The sequence below is a fragment of the Ursus arctos genome, unplaced genomic scaffold (genome assembly GCF_023065955.2).
Source record: "Ursus arctos isolate Adak ecotype North America unplaced genomic scaffold, UrsArc2.0 scaffold_17, whole genome shotgun sequence".
NCBI classification, from domain to species: Eukaryota; Metazoa; Chordata; class Mammalia; order Carnivora; family Ursidae; genus Ursus; species Ursus arctos.
This window is the reverse complement of record NW_026622841.1, coordinates 24,831,778-24,854,948: the sequence shown is the minus strand read 5'-3', so window position 1 is coordinate 24,854,948 and position 23,171 is coordinate 24,831,778. Positions and strand designations below refer to the sequence as shown.

The 23,171-nt window shown below is 50.1% G+C and overlaps 1 protein-coding gene across 1 annotated transcript in view; it reads right to left on the bottom strand.

The window, feature by feature from the left end:
* The window catches only part of ZBTB7C (zinc finger and BTB domain containing 7C), a 342,004-nt gene extending 324,675 nt beyond the window's left edge, over positions 1 to 17,329 (bottom strand). Inside the window, exon 1 of the mRNA XM_026496274.4 lies at positions 17,185 to 17,329. The gene's annotated coding sequence lies outside the window, so the exon portion shown is untranslated. The remainder of the gene's footprint in view (positions 1 to 17,184) is intronic.
* Positions 17,330 to 23,171: the final 5,842 nt, after the last annotated feature.

The window sequence follows — 23,171 nt, the reverse complement described above, 5'->3', positions numbered from 1 at the left end:
CAAAGGAAAAGTCCGACCCCATTACCATCCCAGTCAGGGTCCCAGGGGTAACACTTAGAGGCCACTATTTTATAACTGCTGGTGGCTGTTTTAAAACTTGTCCTCACAGCGTATCCCTCACCTGCTGAACCTCTTCCAACAGCTTCACATGCCGAGTAAATTCCAAGCTCTTCCCCGCGCCCAGGACCTGCCCTTCTGCAGCCTCCCCCTTCCCGCTGGTGGGATAAGCCTTGTACTCCGCCAGCTCCAAGGTCGGCCGGCCCGGGGGCCGCGGCTATGCCAGGCAGATGCCCACCTCCCAAAAGGACACCTCTTAATCCCCCTGGAGGCTGTGCTCTCCACGCAGAGAAATCCGAGGCACATAAGAATGGCAAGAGCTGGCCGCCCCTCGGACTCCTTCTCTGCCCAGAGGCCTTTGGGACAAACAAAGGAGCCTTTCTCTGGCTCTCACCTGGGCCTTCATGTGAGGACAAACGGACCAACGGCATGGGCAAGAAAGCCACGGAGCTGGGCTGCAGCAGACCTGGGCCCAGGGCCTCTCTGCCAATGACTCGTGGTGTGGCCTCAGACCTCCGCGTTGCCGTTTCTTCACCCATACAATGAAGCAAGTGGCCTGGCTCACCAAATTCCCCTCCAACACTAGCGCTCTCCTCCAGACAAGCAATATCCACGGTCCTCTGGGGACACCTGCCACCGCATGACGTCAGTGCCCTGGGAGCGGAGCTAGCCTCGGGAAGGGAAGCTCTGTGTCCAGGCCTGCCGGACAGAGGCTCCGAGCTGGACTCCCAAGAACTCCAGAAAGCAGGTGATTTTCAACCACAAAAGAAAAAAAAAGGAGGCTCAAAAATCTTAAGATTCGCAAGACCTCTGTCGGGCACTGAGTGTAGTTCTTTGGATTTTTATTTTTTGTTCTGTTTCTTGAAGCACCTGTAATAAGACTTTATTCGAAATGCATGGAAATATTTTAGGCTTCATGTGTTACAATTCAAAGTACAGTAGATTCTTAACGCAATAGTTAGGGTTGCCAACGCCCCATGCGGTCAAAAACCCACCTGTAACTTTTGATCCCACAAAAGCTTCACTAATAGTCTACTGTTGACCAGAAGCCTTACCAATATTTTGTATATTATACATATTATATACTGTATATTGTAAAAATAACAATAAAGCAAACTAGAGAAAAGGAGATGTAATTAAGAAAATCATTTTAAAAATATCTTTACAGTACTGTACTATATTTATCAATAAAAATCTGGCACATAAGTAGACCCGCACAGTTCAAACCCGTGCTGCTCAAGGGCCAACCGTATAACATCCAATTCATTGGGTTTTTGATATTCAGCCACCTAGATATTCTCTAGGATAATAAAAATCCTTTTATTAAATTGACCAGACATGAGTTAATGAATTACCATATTCACAAAAACAATACAGAATCAATACTCTGAACCCCACCTGTTATCAATGGATCATAGCCTCATATAACCCCCATTTAGAACTGGGAGTGAGCTCATACGAATCTTCACGAAGGCTCATTACACTACCAGTTCACTGGGCCCATCCCCAGAGGTTCTGGTTCAGGGTGTCTCAGCGGGGTAGGGCCTGATCATCTGCATTTCTCCCAAGTTCCCAAGAGATGCTGATGTTGCTGGTCCAAGGACCCCATTTAGAGAATCACTCCTGCCTTCTTGCTCAGCTAGTTCCTACTGGCTCAAGCATTCAATTGTCCCGGCTGTAACTGCCACTGTTTTCTTGTCATGAGTTTGCTCCTGTGTTCAGGGTAGGCCATCTACCCACTTCTCCCCCTCTGGCTCTCAGCACAAGGGAGAGCTTGGCTTTCTGCCCCATTAGTTGGCTTTCTGCTCCACACCAGCTGGCAAAGGCTGAGAGAAAAGGCCTTCTAAGTAAGCATCCCAGCAGGGAGAATTCCCCATGATGAGCCCTTGGATCAGAGGGAAGGCTGTTCCCCTTTCAAAGCAGGAGATCGTCCCTTTCCACCATACATTGGGTGTCCAATAAGTACTTACATCTACATACAATTGGTTTCTTCACTAACCTTTTTTTTTTTCCCAAAGCTTTGAATTCTTCAAGATGAAATGTTCTTTTTTTTATCTCAAAATACAGCTTTTTCAGAACTTTTCACACACACACACACACACACACACAAACACACACACACACACACACACACACACACACACCCCCCAAAAGAATGCAACCAGGATTTTAAACAGTGGTTTCTGCACAGAAGTCCAAGTGTGAGCTCTGACTGTGTTTCTCTGTTTGGCCTAATTTCTTGCTTGGAGTTGTTGGGTGTAGTCAAAGGACTGCTGCTTTTGAAGGAAGCTCTAAGTTAGGGGGTTCTTCACTTGATCTCCACTCCTTTCAGGGTTGCTAGCTGATGAGAACTGCTTGAAAATCAGACTGGGAGAGTGCGGTGTCCTTACTGAGAGTGCCTTAAAGCAGCGAAAGAGAGCTCCGGGGCTGGGCTCAGGAACTGCATCACCAGACCCCTGGAAGGAGATGCATGGGCCTTTGGTGAACTCCATTCTGCCTTTCTGCCCACTTCTCCTGTGTCCACGAGGCCATCCTGGCAGGGCAGCAACGAGAGGGCCCTGCCACTGGCCTACATGGGCGGGCTGCCAGGATCTAGTCCCAGTCCTCAGCCCCACCACTGAACAATGAGTGTCCCTGGGCCATTTACCTGAGCTCCAGGGGCAATATTTGGCTGTGTGTATATAGGGCAATGGGCCTGGCTGCCCTCAGAAATCCACTTCAGCACAGTCTGTTAGTGAGAACAGGAAATGAGTTTGGCCAAATGTGCTAATGAGTATGCTTCTGATGTGACAATACCTTGGCCTTTGTGAACTGTGCATGACCAGGGAGGAACTACTGTTGTCCGAGAGCTGAAGAGCCCCACCAGCCAAGGCAGGACCTTGTGGAATCAGTGGGGGCCTCCCCAAAGTCTGTCCCCCACCGCCCCATGGGCCTGCTCTGACCACCCCACCTCCAGCCCACAGGGCTCCCTTCTGCACGGAAGGTGGACTGAGGGAACATACCTGGGCGGGCTGCATGGGACAAAAAGAATCCTTTCCCATTTCCTCTCCTTCCCAGTCTTTACCTCACCTACATGCCCCTTTCCTGACATATGCATATTAACTTAATACATATGCTGTTAAAAATTAACCACTGAGTCGCAGACCTAAAACAAACTGAATTCTATGGCATGTAAATTATACCTCGATAAAGCAGTTAAAAATAATTTTTTAGGGGCGCCTGGGTGGCTCAATCAGTTAAGTGTCCAACTCTTGATTTTAACTCACATCTCAGTCTCAGGGTCAGAGTTCAGGCCCTGCACTGGGCTCCACGCTGGGTGTGGAGCCTACTGAAAACAGTAAGAAGAATAGTAATTTTTTAAATGTAAAGACTTATTTGATTCTGCCGCAGTCAAGCTCTGAATCAAAACGAAAGAACTTTGGGCAGGACGTCTTCGAGATGACCACACACACACTTACATACACACACAGGACTACAGCAAATGCTGCTGAGTAAAAACAAGCACTAAGGGCAGAAGCAGAGAGGCCGCCAAGGGACCACAGGCATCCCGAGGTCCGCAACGAGGGGCATCTGAGGCAACAGGTGGCTGCCACTTGGGCACCCAGAAAATGACATTCCTTTGCCTTCAGGAAGTCTGGACCCTCCCAGAGACCCAAAAGGGCATATGGTTCCCAATCTGCAGAACACCCTTTACAGCATTTACTTTCTGATGGAACATCAAATGAGCAATGCGGACCACACAGTGAAGAAGCTGCTGGAAGCCCTTCCCAGCCCTGGCCAGGTCTGGGGCCCAGCGCTCCCCAGGTTCACCATGCAACCGTGGATTTGGACAGCATTTCCCCTGCACCCGCCACATTTGAAGACCTTGTGGTTCTGCTATTTAACACTCCCTACACTTAAATGGGGTAGAACAGACTTCAAGTTGGCATCCTTTTTTTTTCTGAACTTCAAAAAGAAAATCTCCCATTGGGCCATTTTTAAAATTCAGGAGACTCATACCTGGAAGACCTTGAAAAGGTCTGAGTTTCTTTTTCTTCCTGCTGCTCTATTTTGTTTGGTCAAATCAAGCGCTGCCCATGGCAAGTTCTCTAATGATTGATTAGAGGGTGGGGTGTGGGTGGCTGGATTTTCTGGCGATGTTAGCTTGAAAGAGCAATTTGCGAGGAGCCCTCCGCTTGGCAGGGAGCTCTGCTACACCAGAGGCATGGCTGATGACTAAAGCCACGCGGCAGCGTCGGGGGGCGCAAGAGACCCAAAGCAGAAAAAGATCAGATGCAGCGGGTTCATTTATTTTGACAAATCTTTCCTTCGTAATCACCTGTAATAAGACCACAGGACATTGTGCCGTGTGTATGATATATTTTGGGAAGGTAATGAAGTCCGGAGTATAGGCAGCATAACTCAGCTCCCAGCCAGTAAATCTTTGCCTAGAAGTAGGGTAAAGTCATAGGTAGTTAGGGGCGTGTGTGTGTATGTGTGTGCGCGCGTGTGTGTGTAAAAATTATAGGGCTGGTCCATGAACGAGGGCAAAAATTAGCCAAGTTCTACTACTACATGGAGATTTAGAACATCAGAGTATAGTGACTACATTTTTCTGTAGAGATCTTTACAGCTATTTGAAATTATGAACCCATAATATGCAAATGCACAGGGCTAAGAAATACACATTCTTGGCAGAGACTGAAGATGTTATAATGTGTGCTGTAAACGGCGACGTGTATGTGTATAAAATCCGTGCGCACATGCTAACTGGTCGATTATCCCCTCTAAAACCACACATAAATTCTCCTGACAGGAATTGGAATTTCGCACACATCCCAAGAATGAACAGACTCTTAATGTGCTGTGTGTGTACGGATGGAGTATTAAAAAAAACCAAACAAACAATAGAATGGGTCACTAGGCTAAGAGAGCTTTCTGATTCTCAAGCATGACCACAAAGGAACTTGGGGCTACACTTGCCTTTTGAACATGATATTATATTATTTGTAGCAGTTGATAATATTTATTAAGTTCTGGGCTCTGTGACAGCCACTATACTGGGTGTTTGCCACCCATGATCCCATTTAAGGGGGGAAGGAGAGAGGGAGGGGAGAAGGGTGTGTGTGTGTGTGTGTGTGTGTGTGTGTGTGTGTATCCTATTCAAAGCCTTTACCGCTGTCAAATGGCTACTTTCCCAGAGAATGTAACCATTTACAATGGTGAAAATGTTAGTTTGTCCATGAGGCAGGCAAGAAGGGGAAGGAGGTCACCCAGGTGGCCCAGTGGCTAGGGCAGAGTCCTAGTACAAAGATGTGTCCTTTTGTGATGAGACTACTTCAGACCCGGAGCCAAAATCTAGGCAAGAGCCATTCCTCAGCAAAGAGCAGAAAACTAGGGAACCGCAGTCCAGAATCTGAGAAGAGGTAACAAATTCCCCAAATAGAATGTTGCTGAGTCAGGTCTGTGCAAATGCAGGGTCTTGAAAATTGTGAGGAAGGAAAAGAAAAGCCTTTAGTTAAACAATGGCTTTTAATGACTTCTGCAAATAGGTGCCGCTGGGCGAGGAGGCTTGGTCTGGTGCATCAGAAATCTGTCATGAGAAATTTCTGGCAAAGCCACGAAGACAGAACACAGTGTGATTTAGTTTTCTATAATGTAAGCAGAAATATTACTTTATCAAATAATTCACTTTTACAACCTTTCTCTCCACCTCCACCCCCCCCCCCCCCCAAAAGCAGTTTAGGAAAATATCCAGGGCTCCAGGTAGACAAAGGCAAGCAAGCACTCATCGATTTTCCAGCAGCTGGTAGGACAGTGACTAGGATTTTGCCCCCATGCCCCCTTCCTCATCCGTGCCACCCAGCTTGTGCACACGATTTCTGAGTTCTTGGAAGCCTGCTGAAATCTGAGTTAGGACATGATTTGCAGAATGGACACAGGCACATCTAACATCAGAAGTTAGCCAGAAAAGCATTTCCTTCCCTTGGGGAGCTTTCTGTATTTTGCAAAGTTAAGGCAAGGAGCCTGAGATGGACATCAGCTCATCCAGTGAGCTTTAAATCTACTAATACTTCATTAAGACACAAATTCCTAACTGTCAGAAAAATAACAGGCAAGCTTTTTTTTTTGTTCAAGTGGTTTGTATTTATGTGTAAATTAGTACTAGGACAGAGAAACCTTGAGATTACAAAGACCGATATAAATCCACTGGGGGAAGCTTATGCAAACTTGGGCCTTGGAACGGGTCCTTGAATCTCTCCAGCACATCTCACAACCTAAGCATGACACAGGATTCACTAGCTCCCAAACCCTCTCTTCTGTTCCTATCCATGCATCACCCCGACAACACATATTGTTTGGCCCACATCACACAGAGAAACAAGTATAACAAAAGAGGAATTATCATCCTTGACCATGAACCACAAGGTCGTGTGCAAGTGGTTCTCGCAGAAGTTGAAATATGGAATCATCCATCTACAGAATTCTAAAACATGGATAAAGGCACGTGTCTGGGATTTTAGTGACCTGGTCTTCCTATGTGCTGGTAGTTGCATTTTTACAACAGTGATTTAAATAGCTCCAAAAGCAGGTTCCTAAAATGCCACAGGAAAGAGACATCAGTCAATGAATAAAAATCATCCCAGTTTGGTTCTAGACTGAAATACATGTTCTTAATAGTTGGTATGATATGGATTATTTCTTCCTAAATTCTTATCATTTAATGCAAAAATCAACAGTATGACATCTCCTGAAGCATACCAGAATTTAGGGGAGAAAAAAACAAAACAAAACGAAGTAAACTGAACAGAGGGGATAAGCCGCTTGGCAGTTAAGATTTGCTGCACTCAATTCTCCAAGTCTGACCCCCTCCACCAAATGTATTTCCTCCTGCTTCCTACGCGGGCCTTCCTGCTGAAGAGCCACTTCTTCAGGGAGCGTGACACAGGTCATGTTATACTACCATCGTTCCTCTGCACAGGCTGCCCCTCCCTCCCCAAATAATCGCCAGGAAACTCAGTGTCCATTTAAGTGCAGTGGAAAGAATATGCGCTCTGAAATGAACAGATGGGCAGTGACTGAGAGAGGCAGCTGAGAGAAAGCAAGAACATGGTGCCGCAAGCTGGGGCCAGGAAACCTTGTTGCTCGCACACAGCTGGGCAGCCCAGAGCCCCCTCCCTGGCACTCCGTACCCCCACCCCCAAGTCAAAGAGCCCGACACTCCCTCTGTGACTTCTATGTCCCTTCATCAAGGTGGTCCCCAATGCTGCATTAACTGTCCTCTTCTCCTATCAAAGTCACCCTCAAATGCACCCCCCCACACTCACTGCCCAAATGCGAGGGCCATCCTGCATGCCCTCTCTTCTTTGCTCTCCCCACCCCACCAAATGCCTGGCCCAGAGCCCAGTGCCCAGCACATAGTGGGAATGCAAGAAACACTGGTTTAAGAAATGAATGTTGACTGTATGATTCATTTTCCAGAAAGTTCGATGCAAAAATTATTTATTCTACTCTTAACCCTTAAACAAATACGCAATTTTACTCTTCCATCTTGCAAATGATAAATTAGCAAACTTAGAATGCTATCAATTTGTCTACAGTCAGAAAACTCAAGGACTGCTCTCACACACAAAAAAAAATCATTGGGTAAAAACCAAGAGTATTAGATTAGCAAAAGACTGTAAACAAGCAAAATATCTATCCATAAGGGTCTGGTTAACTAAGTCAGGAAATACCCATACAATGGAATCTATGTAGTTGAAACAAATAAGCAGAAAAGAATAAAGAAATTCTTCATAGTCAGATAGATGTCCCCGAGATTTAGTGTTGGGTGGAAAATATACAGTGAAATATAGTGTGTACGGTATGCTTCCATTTGGGTAAAAAATTTCAAAACTACAGATACACATGTGTATACATATACACGCATATACATATTTTCCTGAAATATTCATAACATATTTTTGCACTGAAGAAACCAGTGACAGTGGTTGCCTTAAACTAAGGGAACCAAGAGATGAGGAGAGAGAGAGATGTTTCATTTTGAATACCCCTTTGTACCTTTTGAATGTTAAACCATGTAAGTATTGACCTATTCGAAAAAATTAAATTAAAAATTCAAAGCAAACAATGTGTAGAAAAGTAATAAAAAATCTAGTTTAGGAAAACATAAAAGAGAAACCCTCATTTTAAAAAATGGTTCGAGGCTGCATGTTGAGTCATCTGTAAACCGTGGAGGAGACAAAATCTTGAAGGCACCCTTGCATGGCAGAAAGGATGCCATGGCTTTCCGGGTGACCTGAGCATGCTGGGGCCTCTCTGACCCTCAGTCTCCTCCTCTGTGAATGCAAGTGTTTCTTAGAGCTCTTAGAGCAGGCAAGCCCTCTCCCCCTGGGGGAGTAGGAGGTCCTCAGGTAGATACACCTAGTTACTTGGTGACAATCTAATTTAAAAAGACCAGACAGTCCTTTAAAAGGAGAGAGGGAGTGCCCCACCCACCACATAGGAGTCTGTGGCAGGGAGATAAAAACCTCAAATCCCTCCTCACCAGAGTGCAATAAAACCAATGCGTCTCACTTCAGGAGCTTAAAATACATTTGCAGACACACCCTTCCCTCCAAACACACCTGCTGCCTTTTTCCTCCCTCTTCCCACATCCTCTCTGGACAGGCCAAGTGCCCATTTATGACAGAGCCGAAATATTTCCTTTTTTGTTCTAATATTTCCTGCGGGCCCCTCCCCTCTTTCATGGCTGCCATTCACAGCCATCTGGGATGACCCAGGAACAAGAAGTCGCTTCAGAAACTTAAAGACAATGAAAACATGTTGCTTTTTAAAAATAATAGTTCACGCCCAGCCACCTCTATCCTCAAAACGTACTTTCAGATAAAGGCAACTTAATGGTGGTGACTGGATATTGGCATTGCTAGAGAGGTTTATGTCTCTCTAAATTGCCCAGACAGAACTTTCTATGAGGTACTTAGAAACGTGGGGCCTGGGCATCCTCTCTGTTGCGCTTTCTCTCCAAGCCCCACCTCCGCCCTCTTCCAACTTAAGAAGTGGCTAAATTTGTTCTCCTTGCCTTTCTCTTAGGAATTAGAACACAAGAGCCAGAATGGGTCTTAGAGATAATGCAAGCTCATTTTGCAGATGGGGAAACCGAGGCCCACGAAGGTGCGAGGGCTCCTTCTGGAATACACAACACACCCACCACCCAGCCAGGACAAAAGCCAGGACGCACAAGCCTTTGCTTCCTCTCCCTAACTGTACTTGCTTTCATGCATTCCTGCCCAGAGGCCTGGCTGCCTTGCCTGCAGGGTGGGACTCCCCCTCCAGCCGACCCAGGCAATACCAGCCTCCCCAGACTGGCCCGCCCAGCTGCCCCAGGCCAGGGGTGGACAGGGCTGATCTGGGGACACCCAGGTACCTGAAATGGGGCACCTGTAGAAATGGTGATAGTTTGGATATATTGGGTTAAATTAAAGGCATTTCCTTTTTCCTTTTTACTTCTGTTTCCTTTTACTTTTTTTAAATGTGGCTACTGGGAAACTTAAAATTACATAGATGACTCGCGCTGTATTTTTACCAGGCTGCACTGCCCCAGGTCATATGCTTTTACCCATTTAGCTCCCAATCAGCAAAACTGAGCTGCCCCATGTGCCATTCTCTGTGCAGCCAGACAGTCTTTATTCTAAAGACCCACCCATGGCCAGGAGTTAAGGGGTAAATAATGTGCCCCCGCCAGTGACGTCTAGAACAAGCCTCTAAAGCCTCAGGATGATTTCTGCAAGTGTCTCTCCCCTTCCCTAGGGGGGGATGGAGGGAGGGATTCCGGCACCCCTCAGGTGACACTGATTCTACCTACATGAGCCGTGACTTCCCCACAGCTGTCTTTCCTGTAGACTGGATTTTTTTTTTTAAGATTTTATTTATTTATCCAACAGAGATAGAGACAGCCAGTGAGAGAGGGAACACAAGCACGGGGAGTGGGAGAGGAAGAAGCAGGCTCACAGCGGAGGAGCCTGATGTGGGGCTCGATCCCATAACACCAGGATCATGCCCTGAGCCGAAGGCAGACGCTTAACCGCTGTGCCACCCAGGCGCCCCCCTGTAGACTGGATTTTTATTCCCTGAAGTATGGTGGTAGCTTGGGGAGGAGGAGTAGAAGGAAGAAGAATGCAGTCTTGGATGTTTGGGGGCCCCAATTCTCATTCTTCCCTCCTCTCCCTTTAGGGTAGGAGTAGAATTCACAGAGCACATGAAAATAATGGCTTTCATGGATGCATGCCTCAGTCTTTGTTGGGAGTCGTGCTGAGGGTTTTGGGTGTATCATAGCCTCTCGTTTTCCCACCCACCTCAGGAAGTTGGTGTTCGCTGTTTTCTAAATGAGGAAACTCAAGCTTTGAGAGATTCAGCAACATTCCCAAGAGGACCACAGGAAAGTGGCCAAGCCAGAGGATTCAGGTCTCATCAGTCCCAAAACCCATGCTTCTCACCATCGCTTAACTTCTTGAGGCCTCAGTTTCTTCATCTGCAGTATGGCAATGATACTAGCCCAGAGACAGGGTGGAGCCCTGTGACCCATCCTCCCCTGGAACTAGGCTCTGGGCTCATGAGGAGCCGCCATCTTGAAGGGCCTTCTCGCCATTCCCCGGCAGAGCTCACTCCTCATCCTGGGCTGACAAACCTACCCTTGTTCTCTCAACTCGGAGGCTCCATACAGCCCACTCTCCTGCCTGGATGCTCTCTACTGGGAGGAATTAAATGCCTCCAGCCCCTTATACCAAGACTCCATCTAAACATCACCTCTTCCAAAAACCCACCAAAACTAGTAAGTCAGAGAACTTCTTCTCATGTTGCCCTTTCCTGCTTCCCAGGATATGAGGATCTTCCTCACCCCTTCACCCCCAGGGCCCTGGCTCCCTCCCCAGCCAAACTGGCTCCCAAAAGAAGCCTTGACAGGGACAGGCCTAATCATGGCCTCTCCTCCCACAGGAAGGATTCTGCATTTCCTTCATCAGCAAAATATTTCCTGAGCACCAGCTGTGCAGCGGGCATTCTCGTCGACCCTGGGAACACGGCGGTGATGGTGACAGAGCCCTTGGGCTCCTGAAGGAGCAAAGGTTGTCACCAAGCAGCCATGCCCAAACCACACCAAACCAACGATCTGGGTTCATAGTTCTCAAGATGCTTCTGCTGCTACACGGTAAACCGGTCGCTCTTCACATGGTGACGGAGAGAGGCCAGGAGTGAGCAGAACCTTCCTGAGCACAACCACACCGTGCCGGAGGCTGGGGCTGCTCTCCTGATTTAAACTGCATAAGGTAAACCTCGCTGAATCTTCCCTTCCTGTGGCGAGATGCAGAAAATACGCTTTCTTCTGACTATCAGTGATTTGCAGTGGGAATGGCTCCAACTCCCCAGAGAAGAAGACTTTCTGTTTATGAAGAGATGGCACGGGTTTACAAAATGTCAGAAAATGACGTGCAGGGGTGTGTGCGTGTGCACCCATGCGCACGCGCTCGTGTGTGTGTGTGTGTGTGTGTGTGTGTGTGTGTGTGTTGGTGGGAACAGAAGAAAGACTGGAAGGAAACACACCAAAATTAGGGTGTCGTCACAGTTTGGGGGTTTAATTTTACCCATTTCTCTATTTTCCAAATTCTCTATCATGACTCTCAGTGCTTTTATCATCAGAAAAGAAGCAGTAAACTGAATGCTAATAGTTTTTTAATTTCCTCAAGAATCTGTTTTTACAGGCACCATTTCAGTGGGGTTTGGAAACCAGCAGGGTGTGAAACACAAATGAAATCCCCCATTCCTGCAGGGCTGAGTGTACCCCTTGGCCCTGAAGAGAGGCCCTCCCTGCATCCACGCTGGCAGCCAGCTGTCCACAGCTGTTCCGAGGAGGCAGCGAATGAATGGAGCTGGTGGAAAAACACAACATTCCTGACTCTCCAAGGATGGCATTATGCTTGGAACTCTCGCTCACCAAAGAAGTAAATAAACAGAGGGAGAGGTGGCAGCCAAGCAAGCTAGAGGAACTTCGGTCCTGGAGGTGGGTCAGCTGCCAGGGTTCCCGACTCCTCACACAGCACCAGAAAAAAAGACCCCTCTGCCCAAGCCAATGAGCGCCGTGGAGTCAGGGCTACCGCCGGCTGACCACGGCCCTCCCTCCCGGCCCGTGCCCCGTGAATGCCATGCCCCCTTCCTGCCACCATCGGAGCATACAGGAGCGTGTTTTCTTTCTGCCTCCAGGCCGAAGAGATCCCGAGGGCAGGGCCCCTGGCTGGGTCAGCTCCGCAGACCGCCCGCACTCACTGGCATACCCACTCACCATCTATTTCCTCCAGCACCGCTCCATGCCAGGCACCGTTCTGGGGCGGAGGATCTGACGGGGAACAAAACAGACAAGGTCCCTGCCCTCCTGGAGCTTACATTCTAGTGGGAGAGACGAGTGATAAATGAGAGGACACTCAAGATGATGTCCCAGACAGAGGTGGGTGCTGTGAAGACTATAGCCCGGGGTGCTGTCTCAGCTGGGACCTGAATGACAAGGGGCGGGGGCCGGCTGGGGCGAGATCAGAGGGAAAGGCATGCTAGAAGAAAAGAACAACAGAGGAGAAGCACTGCTGCTGCGTGGTGTATTCCAGGAACAAAGAGGGCCCAGCAAGGTGGGGTCCAGGGGGGGGAGGGAGTCTGAGAGGCAGGCAGGGGCCAGACTCCAGAGGGCCCACAGGAGGGTAAGCAAAGGAGTGGCCTATCTGCCTAATGAAAGGAGGCTCGCTCTGCAGGCTCTGTGAGGCTGGCCTGGGCCATGGCAGCTCCTGGAGAAGGACTCCCTGGCTGTCTCTGGCTTCCAGCGTCTCTGGCACTGGGCAGGGGCCAATCAGCTTGGCCCGGGGCTCTCAAAACGCCTGTGGCATGCTGTCTCTTCTCACCACTCTGACTCTGCCTCCTCACCCTCCCAAGAAACACTGCCAACGGCAAGGAAGAAGCAAACCTGCCCACCATCCGTCCACCTGCCAGTGCCCCCCAACACTTGCTCGGGGCACATCTGCCGAGCCCAGGGCTCGTGCCACGTGCTTGAGGGGGTGACGATGAGCAACACGCGAGTCCCGCCCTCAGGAGCCCCCCCCATGGGATGCCCGCGCCAGTCTCACCAGGCACCACCCGCCTCCCCACCTAGGGCCTCCGGCTTGTCTTCTCTCCCTGGCAAAAGCTGCCGCAAGCCCTTGAAATGGTTCTGCTGGGCGGATTAATTGACTGCGAGGGGCTAAACAGAGAGACGAGCTCAGTGCCTTCCTTGCCTGCTTCCTCCACCGCCCACCCTCATTCTTGCGTCCACCAGCCCAGGGAGAAAATGTGCCCAGTCGCAGCGATGAGGTTGTAATGAGTGGAAAGGCAGACACTATTTATCTGAAGACAAAAGAGGACTCAGATGTTGGTTGAAGAGTGCAAGGGCAAGGGGGCCATGGGGGACTGGTCCAGGGTAGGGTGGGCAAGGGGGGAAGAGAGCTCTGCGTGCATGCCCCACACCTCCCCACCCAAGCACCACGCAGCAAGGCCGCGGCTTCCAGTCAGAGGGAGGCGCATCTGCTAGGTCCCTTTCAGAATCCCCTCTCGTGTACAAATCATTGTTGCCGTAACTCAGAACAGCCAAGTACCCCCACTTTTGCAGATTCTTAAGTTCTGCTCTGTGAGATTTCTAGTGTGTGCCTCATTTTGTGGGAAGGGAGGGCCTTGCCTGAGAAAAAGTGCACACACACAGACAGGCTCCAGGAAATCTATCTTAAAACCCCCCGGGGCAGCCCGAGTCCCAAGGAGCCCTGCATGGCCCCTCCACACGGGTCAGGGTCCACACTGATACCCACCATGCAGTCAGGTGGTGGTTTTCTGCCAGTGGGGCAGAGCCATCCCGGCGAGAAGTCACCACCGAGGATGGTTCCAGACCCTTGAGTCTCTTCTTCCCAGGAGGGGAGGAGGGGTTATAAATAGCCTGGACTCCTTCAGCCCTACACAGGCACAGATCCCACACCCCCGTCCCAGCCTCAGCCAGCTGGTCCCTCCTTCCCCAAGTTCCCACAGCCTGCTATAAGAGGGAGGAAACTCCTCACCCACTGTGGGGGTGGGGAACAAAGTCCTTCAGGCCCCCATCAGAGCGAGTGGCCTCCCATGAATTATAACTGTCACCCCACCACACCTGTGCACCCTTCTGTAATGGCAGTGCTGGAGAGGGGCAGGGGGCAAAATGATTAGGGGACCTCTTACCCCCACCGCCAGTCACCCCCAGAAACCCTGAGCCGCATGCCCAGAGTATGTTAAGGCACTGAATGAAGAAGCATGGGAAGGACACTCTCTCCTCCCTCTGCCTCAGCTTCCCCATCTGTAAGATGGACAAAGAGCTGAACTCCGTACCACTTGGGGATGGCCGTGACATTAGCATGTGATGAAAGTGAAAAGGCGCTGTCAAAATGTAACCCTGGACTGTCATGGTGATGTCAGATCTTGGTTTCTTCTACAGGAGCCCCAAGCACGGCTGTGGGGACACTGATCCCTATCTGTTCATGAGAGCAGAAGAATTATACTTGGTGGCATTGCGTTAGCCTTGAATTCTTGATACTGCATGACCTTGAAAGCAATAAAACAAAATATTCTCCTTACAAGTCATTTCTGACTAATACAGATTGACATACACCGCACCCAGACCTATTCTGATTTAATACACTTCTGCTGGACCGTACAGGACAGTATATATTGAAGGATGAGCATTGCCCTAGAATATTTGGGGGCTTTTTTTTTTAGGGGGGGAAGCTCTCAACAATCATTCTGTTTACCATTCAAACCCTTCCCATCCATACACACTGGTAAGAAACTAGTGGCTAAAATCTAAGTGGCCAACTCCCAGTTCTTTTTAATTAAGGCACTTTGTTTGCTCAATAAAATACAGCGTAAAAAACATTTACTGAAAACCCACTCATTGATGTCTAATAGCTGTGTCAAATACTCATAACAACATTTATTCCAACACCCCCAGATAATTGCTCATCTTTCTCATTTGGTATCCACAACAGCACAACATTTGTGTCCAAGTGTAATTGATCCAGAATTGGGCTCCCTTTCAAAAATATCTGTAAAACCTAATTACCAGGAAAACAGAGTTCTGGCATCCTACGGAAAGAGGGTGCTTCACAATGAGACAAGCTGCAAACTCATCTTGGCCGATCAAGCTGCATTATGAGACAAAAGGAGTTCGAGGCATTTGGGGTGAGGAGGGAGCAGGAAAAGTTGGAATAGAGTCAGACTGGAATCTTCAGTGATAGTCCTGATTTTTTTTTTTTTTTAAGCCAAGGGCAGAGAACAGGAAATATACCACATTAGCTGGCAAGCATGGCCATAGAAAGTACCAGATAATGAGCCCCTGATGGGCTTGGGGCGTGGGGTGGCATTTCTGATCTCAGGCCCTCCGAGGCCTTGCTGAGGGAACTCTCTCCACCCTGGTCTGGGAGGCTGATGTCATTTCTCATCTCCTGGGGTTTCTAACCACTGTGGCAGGTCACTTTCCCTTGGGCCTGAGTCTGCTCATCTGTAAAATGAGTGTTCCTCATATCTCTAGGACATCTTTCTGCTCCAAAATCCTGTGACCTTTTTTTAAAGCAAAGGGCACGTTTTCTGCTCAGGTGTTCGGTGGGGTTGGGGGAGTCGGGAGTGGGTGCAGGAGCAGTGAGAATGAAGGACTCAGTGTTTCCAACCAACTCCCACGCAGTTCTGTGCACACTTGCACCAGCTGGGTATCAGACCCACTCCGGGCATAAAGATTCCTTTCAGCCCAGGACGGACCTACCGGGGTGGTTCTAACCTCGCTGCCCTGGATTCGAGAACAGACCAATGAGGAACCGGGCCAAACCACTGGACTTCTCAGAGCCTCTCTCCCAGAGCTGACTACACCACGGCACATCTTCCTCTGCGGAGGGGTGTTCCCTTCCCACCTTCATCTTCTTTCTGTCCCAGACACCCCAGAAATCCCAGCCCTAGCCTTGCGAAGGGCCCGGTGAAGCTCTCAGCACAGGGAGCACACACCACCGTCTCCTGGCTCCCCTCGTCGCTGGACCCTCCTAGCCTAGATTTGGGTACCAGCTTCCACAGCTGGTTTCAAAGGCAACGAGAGTTGCTGGCGCTTTGCTTTTCTTTGGCTCCTCCTAGCTCTCCTCCTAATGAAATCAGACAAGCAGCCCGAATAACAAAGCAGCACAGCGGCCAGAGACAATTCGATTTCAAAGAAGCAAGAGATGCGCACGCCCTGAGCGAAGCCGCGCGCGGTTCCCAGGAAGAGACCCTGCGCTGCCCCGTGTGGGCGACAGGTATCGGGCTGGCCTCAGCTTAACTTTCCCGAGGCACGGAGGAATCGTGTGCGTGAGCCCATTGCCCGCAGCTTCCCAATGGACAGCCGCGGGAGTCTGAAGGTCCCGCAAGGGCGCCACCTCGGGCAGGGCCGCCACGAAGCCCGTGAGCCGCGTCGCGAGATGCGGGATCCCCGACTTTCCAGCCCCCTTTCTAATCTTCAAGATAAGCCAGTGTGAGATGCGGGTGCCAAGGTCTCAGGAAACCGTCACTCTCCAAAATGTTCCCGCGCCTTCCCGGCAGAAGTGCGGTAAAACTTTTGGCAGAAACCACCTGTGGCTCCCGACAGGCCCGCCCTGTCCGGGCCCCGAGGCGCCGCCGAGCCCGGGGCCGCACGCGCCCGCAGAAGTTCCCCTCCAGCCCCGCGCGCCACTTCGCTCCGGGCCGCGGTGCCAGCCAGGAGGCGCGGCGCCCGCTCGCTGGCTCGCTCTCCGCTGGCTCTCCCCTCCTCCCTCCCTCCTCCTCCCGCCTCCTCCCGTTGCATGGCTGCCGCACGGAGCCCCTGAATAGCCACCGCAGCCCCCCGCCTTCTGCCCGCCGCGCTGGGGGCGCCCCTGCCCCCGCCGGCGCCCCGGGGCGCGCGGACCGCCGGCCTCCTAGCAACAGCCCCGAGACAGCTTTCCGGCGTCGGCGATGCGGAGCCACCCTCCGGGAGCCCCACGACCCCCTGACCCGCCTCGGCAGCCGAGGTGCGGTGGAGACCGTGACCCTCGCAGCCCGTGCCCGAGCCCGGCGCGCGAAGCCACTTACCTCTGCGCGCCGCCAGCCCCGCGCGCCTCCCGCACTTGGCGCCGGGCCGCGGTCCTCGCGTCCTCCTCCGCCGCCGCCGCCGCCGCCGCCGCCGCGGTCCGTCCGTGCCTGTGCGCCCGAGCAGCGCGGGCCGCGCGCTGTCAGAGTCTCGTGGCGGGGCTGCGCCGGCGGGTGTGGAGCCGAGCGGCGGCGGCGGGCGCGCGGGCAGCTCCTCCCTCCCCGCGCCGCGCCTCCGCCCTCCTCGCGCCCCGCCTCCCGCGCCGCGGCTGTCAGCCCCGCGCCCCGCGCCCGGCGCCCGCGCGGCCCGCGCCACCCGCTTGGGGGGCGCACGGGGTTAAAGGGCCCGGATGTCTACGGTCGCGTCTCCGCGCGCCCGCCCCCTCCTCGGCGCCCCCTCCCCGCCTGCCACACTTGCACTTGCTGCGCCCCGACCTCCTCCCCGGCTCCGCGGAATTTGTATTTTGACAGTAACTGTGGCGGGGGGCTGCGTGGCGGGGGGCGCCCAGGACCCGCGGAGGCGGCGGGCGGCTGGCAGGACCCGGCGCGGGGGCGGAGTGGGGGGGCCGGGCAGAGCCACCATCCGCTCGGGGCTTTTTTCTTTCTTTTCCTTTTTTCTCTTTGCCTCCTCCAGGATTTAAAGGGACAGCCCCGGCCGAGGCAAGGGGCCAGGCGGCCGCCGTTTCTCTGGTCTCCAGACGCCCTCTGCGGCCAGGCCGGACCCACCCGCACCCGGAGCACAGTCTCCCGACCGCCGGGTATTTTTAGGTCCACACCCGGCCCGGGGCAGCGGTGCGGCAGAGCTTGGCTCGCTGGCCCAGGCGCACGGCTATTTTTACAGAGTCCGGTTGGGGGAGGAAATAAAACAACTCAGCAACTGCTTTCCCATCCGAAAGTAGGGAGTAAAGAGTGGGGGCGAGAAGTTTCCTAAATGCTCTCGGAATTCCAGCGAGTCAGAAAGACACCTCTCCGACACGAGAAACTACGGGCTTGCGGCATTTCAGGGCGCCCAGATCCCTGTGGGAAACCCCCCTCAGAGACCGCTTGGACGCAGGGTCTCCCATCCTTCGCCGGGCTGAGTCCCCGCACCCCGCACCCGGCGCGCCAGGGACCGGCCACCGGCCACCGGTCACTCCTCTGGACGGCCTTAGAAGGCGGCCTTCCAAAGCATCCAATTCCCCAAGCATCCAATCAGCCAAGGGGCGGGCCCTGAGAGGGCTTGGTTCCGCCCTGTCCCGCCAAGCCCCGCCCCCGCTGTTACAGTACCCGCGGGAGAGTCTAGATGGGACCGCAACGAGGAGTGGTGACAGACAGCGCTAAGGGCCCATCCCAGGGAAGAGGCGGCGGCGGGGGCGGGGGGGGGTGGTCTCTCGGGCTGGGAGGGACGGCGTGAGCGGTTTCAGGCCAGGCCACGGAGGCCAGGGCACACAGGGACTGGCTTTTCTCTCTACGTTTTTGCAACTCACCCCTCTGCGCTCTTGGCAGACGTCGGAACCCTTGCCCGCCCTGGCGCGACTACCTTCGGATGTCAGCGGGTTCTCTCAGGGGCTCCTCCATCAGACGCAGGGAAGTTTGAGGTCCCCAAAGTCCTGCTGGGGCTGAGCTTTCCGGAGCCGCGCGGGGCGTCCAGGACAGGCGGCGAGAAAGCGAATCCCTTCCTCCCCGTCCCTGTTCTGGCCATTGACTAATGAAAGAGCAGTGGGACTGCCGCCTGCCATCTGGGTAATGGATTTTAACGTTGGAGGTACTCGATGGCATCCTTTACAGAAGTCACAAAAATTAATTTGTGGACCTTTTGCTTGGCACTTCTTCCTAGTGTCGCTCATTACCACTTTTATCGTTTCATTCATTCGTGTAATAAATGCACATTGTAAGGCACCACGTTGGGACAGTGGAGACAAGGGAAACACTCTGGAATACGATACACACATGAAAGGGGAATCTGGACCTTAGGGTTGTGTATATCGTGTTTCATTTGCTAGAGAGGCCTGACTTTTCCTAGTAAGCAAATGTCATTCATTCAACAGTTTGAGCAACAACCTTATCCAAACCGTTCAAAGGCTCATAGAAGTCTAGGGAGGTCCGTCCCAGAAACTAAGAGATTTTCAGATTCAGGATATCACACTTCCAAGTCGCTAGAGCTTCCAGGGGCAAAATCATATCCTTGCTTTAAGCCCTAGGAGCCATTGCCTAGGACTCTCTCCTTTCCTTTCATTCAAGGGTCTTTGGCAATTTGGGGTACTGCTGACCCAGCTGATGCTTCTAAGCCAGAAGCATGGGGGGGGGGTGCCTTTGGGCAGTACCTGGAAGATCTAAGCCCTGGAATGGCAAGGAACATGCAGATGATATGACTACGGTTCTGGGGCTGAGGGCAGCTGCAGCCATGAAAAGGGTATTTTGTTTGAGAAAAGAGAGATTTTCTACTAATTAGAAATGTCTCTAAATCAGAAAGATTTTCCTTTTTCTCTGGGTACAGTTGGCTCAGGGAAGATGTTTGTAGCTATGGATCACTGACGGCTCTCCATGCCATGAGCTATGGGAGGAGGTCTCCGTGTTTGGACAGTGAGCCTCAGTGCTCCTGAGGCTAATCATACACACAAAACTTTCCTAAACTTAAGAGCAATCAGGACGAGAATGGTCTGCATTAGTGATATTATAAAATATTTTTAAAGAAAGCAGCTATTACACTGCATTTATGATTTTTGTTTGATTTTTTTTCCTACAAGACTCAGCTCCTTCCCCATCTTGGCATCCTAACACACTTCGCACTTAACAGGTGCTCATTAAAAGATGAATGAACCAAATGAATGAAAAGTCATTTTAGAATGGTAAAGTAGGCGGTGGTAATACATAAGAACAAAGATCCAGAGAACTTTGTAAGCTCATTTGCAGTTTACTTGTTTGTACGTAACTGCAACAGTAGACTTTGACATAAGTAATACGATCTACTGGCTCCTGCCAGACTCCTCTTTATCAGCCGTGAAACCTAGAAGAGCATGTCATTCATCTCCTCAGTGCCTCCATTTCCAAATCTATAAAAAGGGGATCATAATAGGAACTTCTCTACCCCATGGAAATGCCAGGATGACTAGGTGAGAAAAGTTGCAGGCAAATGTTGCCCCATGAACAGCATTCATTAAGGAGCGTCTATGTGTTGAGCATGGTGGATACATTGCAAATTACCAATACTAGTTATTAGAATAAATTTTATAGAAATTATCAGAGAATTGGGTTCAAAATTTACCTCTGTCCCAAGGATGGTGAAAGGCTGATTCCAGAGAAGGGGAAAAGAAGGGAATTAACATTTCCAGAACTCCCTCTAGAATCAGAACTCATGACAGGCATTGTCATATGTTCCTCCTGACAACTGCACAAAGTATATTTCATGATCATTTTTCAATGAGAAATCTGGCATCAGTAACAGTAGTAATGACCAAGGTCCCACAGCTGGGAAATGACAGAGGCAGCATCGGGGCCCAGGTTTGTGAATTTGGGAATTCACCTGCATTCTATTATTATTATTATTATTATTATTATTATTATTATTATTATTATTATATTATGTTAGTCACCATACAGTACATCCCTAGTTTTTGATGTAAAGTTCCATGATTCATTACTTGCATATAACACCCAGTGCACCATGCAATACATGCCCTCCTTAATACCCGTCACCAGCCTATTTCACCTGCATTCTATCCAGCTGTGCTGCCTCTAGAGGAGAAAGAAGAGGCTTTGAGGAAATCAAGGCTGATGAGAATTACAAGATAGCCATGGTCCATGTCACCACAAGGCAGGGTGGGCAGGACGCAATCTCAGTTAAGAGGAACTTCCTGGAAGAGGTGGCATTTGACTCAGTCCTTTAAGTTTGGATGGTTTACATCTCTCTCTCTCTTTTTTTTTTAATAATTTCAGATTTTCAGAAAAGTTACAAAGATAATATAAAGAATTCCCATATACCTTCACCCAGATTCCCCAAATGTGGACATTTCCCATGTTTGCTTTATCTTGCTTTCTCTATATACATATTATTTTTGTCCTAAACCATTTGAGAGTAAGCTGAAGACATGATGCTCTTTTACTGGTAAAGTCTTCAATGAGTGTTTTCAAACAATTCTTACATAATTAAAATTGGGATATTGCCTTTGATCCTATTATCTAATCTAAACCATACCCAGATTTCACCGATTATCTCACTCATGGCAAAAATGAAAGATAAATAAAATCTGGTCAGGATTCAATCCAGATAGTGTATTGCATTCAGCTGTCACATCTCTTGGGAAGATATTTTTATTATTAAAAATAAATATTATCAATTTTCATTTCTTCTTTTAAATGGTCATGCATGTATGGTCCATATGGGGTCCCAAAGACAATCTCCTTGCTCAACCTTTCCACAGATTTCTCTGAGCCCTATTTTTGGGGAGGCCTCACCCCTGAGCCCTGTCTTCAGCTTGCCAAACCCAGCTGTAGTAAGAATCTTGCTAAGTCAGTTTCCTGAGAATCCCCCCACCCTTGATATTTGATCACCCTAGCTTGCCTTTAGCAAGAATCCTGTTAGGTCAGTTTAGCAAGAATCCACCTACCCTTGATGTTAGTAATTTTCCATCCACTGACCCCCACCCTTCCTTGGCAACAAATCTTTACCTGTCCTTGTGGAGCCTGACCTCTTTCCCTAATGCAATACCCCTTTTGCAATGGTCTCGGATAGTCTTCCTTACCATTTAACAAGTGTTAGAACAATTTCTTCTTTAATCGCGCCAAAGAAAGCATAGCCCATAGCCCGCCTTGCCCTTTAGCTCCTAACCCAAAACTCCTGTTATCAATTCCCTTGAAAAAATGCTACAGCCCCTAACAGCCCTAAAAACAAGCTGATGTGGGCAGGCCACACCCCTCGTACCCACCTATTTTGTTTGCAAACATCAGGGCCTACAAAAGCTCTACTGGCCAATGGATTTGAAAAAGCGTTGTGGTAGCTCGAGAGCATTAAAATGTAAGACGGGACAACTTGAAGCTGTACAAGATATGACTTCCCCCATATTCCAGGGAAGAGCAACCAGGTATTCAACCCTCCACAGTGAGTCCCTTGATGGTGCACCCCACTTCTAACCTGGCCCCAACTTTGTTCATCTGCCCTTCGATATGACTCTCGACAGGAAAGCCAGCCTCTAAACTCAGGGGACAGGCTTTCCCTGGGACCCCATTCCATCATTTTCCCAACATACAGTTCACAAACCTCGGTGGGTCAAGACATCTGTGCGACACTCTGGGGTGGTGCTAATTAGGTGATCTCTCACAGGGCTGGTCAATAATGGCCATTGGCATTCCAAGCATGGCCGAACAGCTGAGCGAGCCAGGACAGGTAAGGTCTGCAGGTAAGTTCAGCCTCCCTCAAGATCTTCCCAACCGTCTGAGCTGCAGGTGTGCGAGTAATTGTTGAATCAAGTGTGCACACACTCACACTCCCACACACATCTTCAAAGACAATTCTCCGAGCTGATTCAGTCTAAATCTATGAGGATCAGAGAAACAATTTGCTAATCACCTCACATTTTTCAGAAGGCCATAGTATTACTTCTCTGTAATTAGTATGGCATATTACATACACATATTACATAGTATATTATATATATTATTATGCAATTACTGTTTCTTCATGCCCCTCCTTGAGTTTATATTATCTTGTTGCCTCATTCCCCTCATGAGAATTCCCAGGTCCCCACCGGGATTTCTCTTAGTTAGCCGAGCGCCAGGTCAGTGCTGTGCAATCATCCTGGGGATGTGATTTCATTGAGAGTCCTCACTCCACTCAGGGGCTGTGCGAAAGAAGAGGACTGCTTTTATTCAAGATGTGCAGGGCACGAGGCAAATATGTGTTGCAAAGTGCCTGTCTACATAAACAACCTGATTTCAAAATGCGTTACAAAACCCATGGCCCATGTGAAGTACAGTGATTTAATGTCGAAGATTTAGAATAATGGGTACAGAAG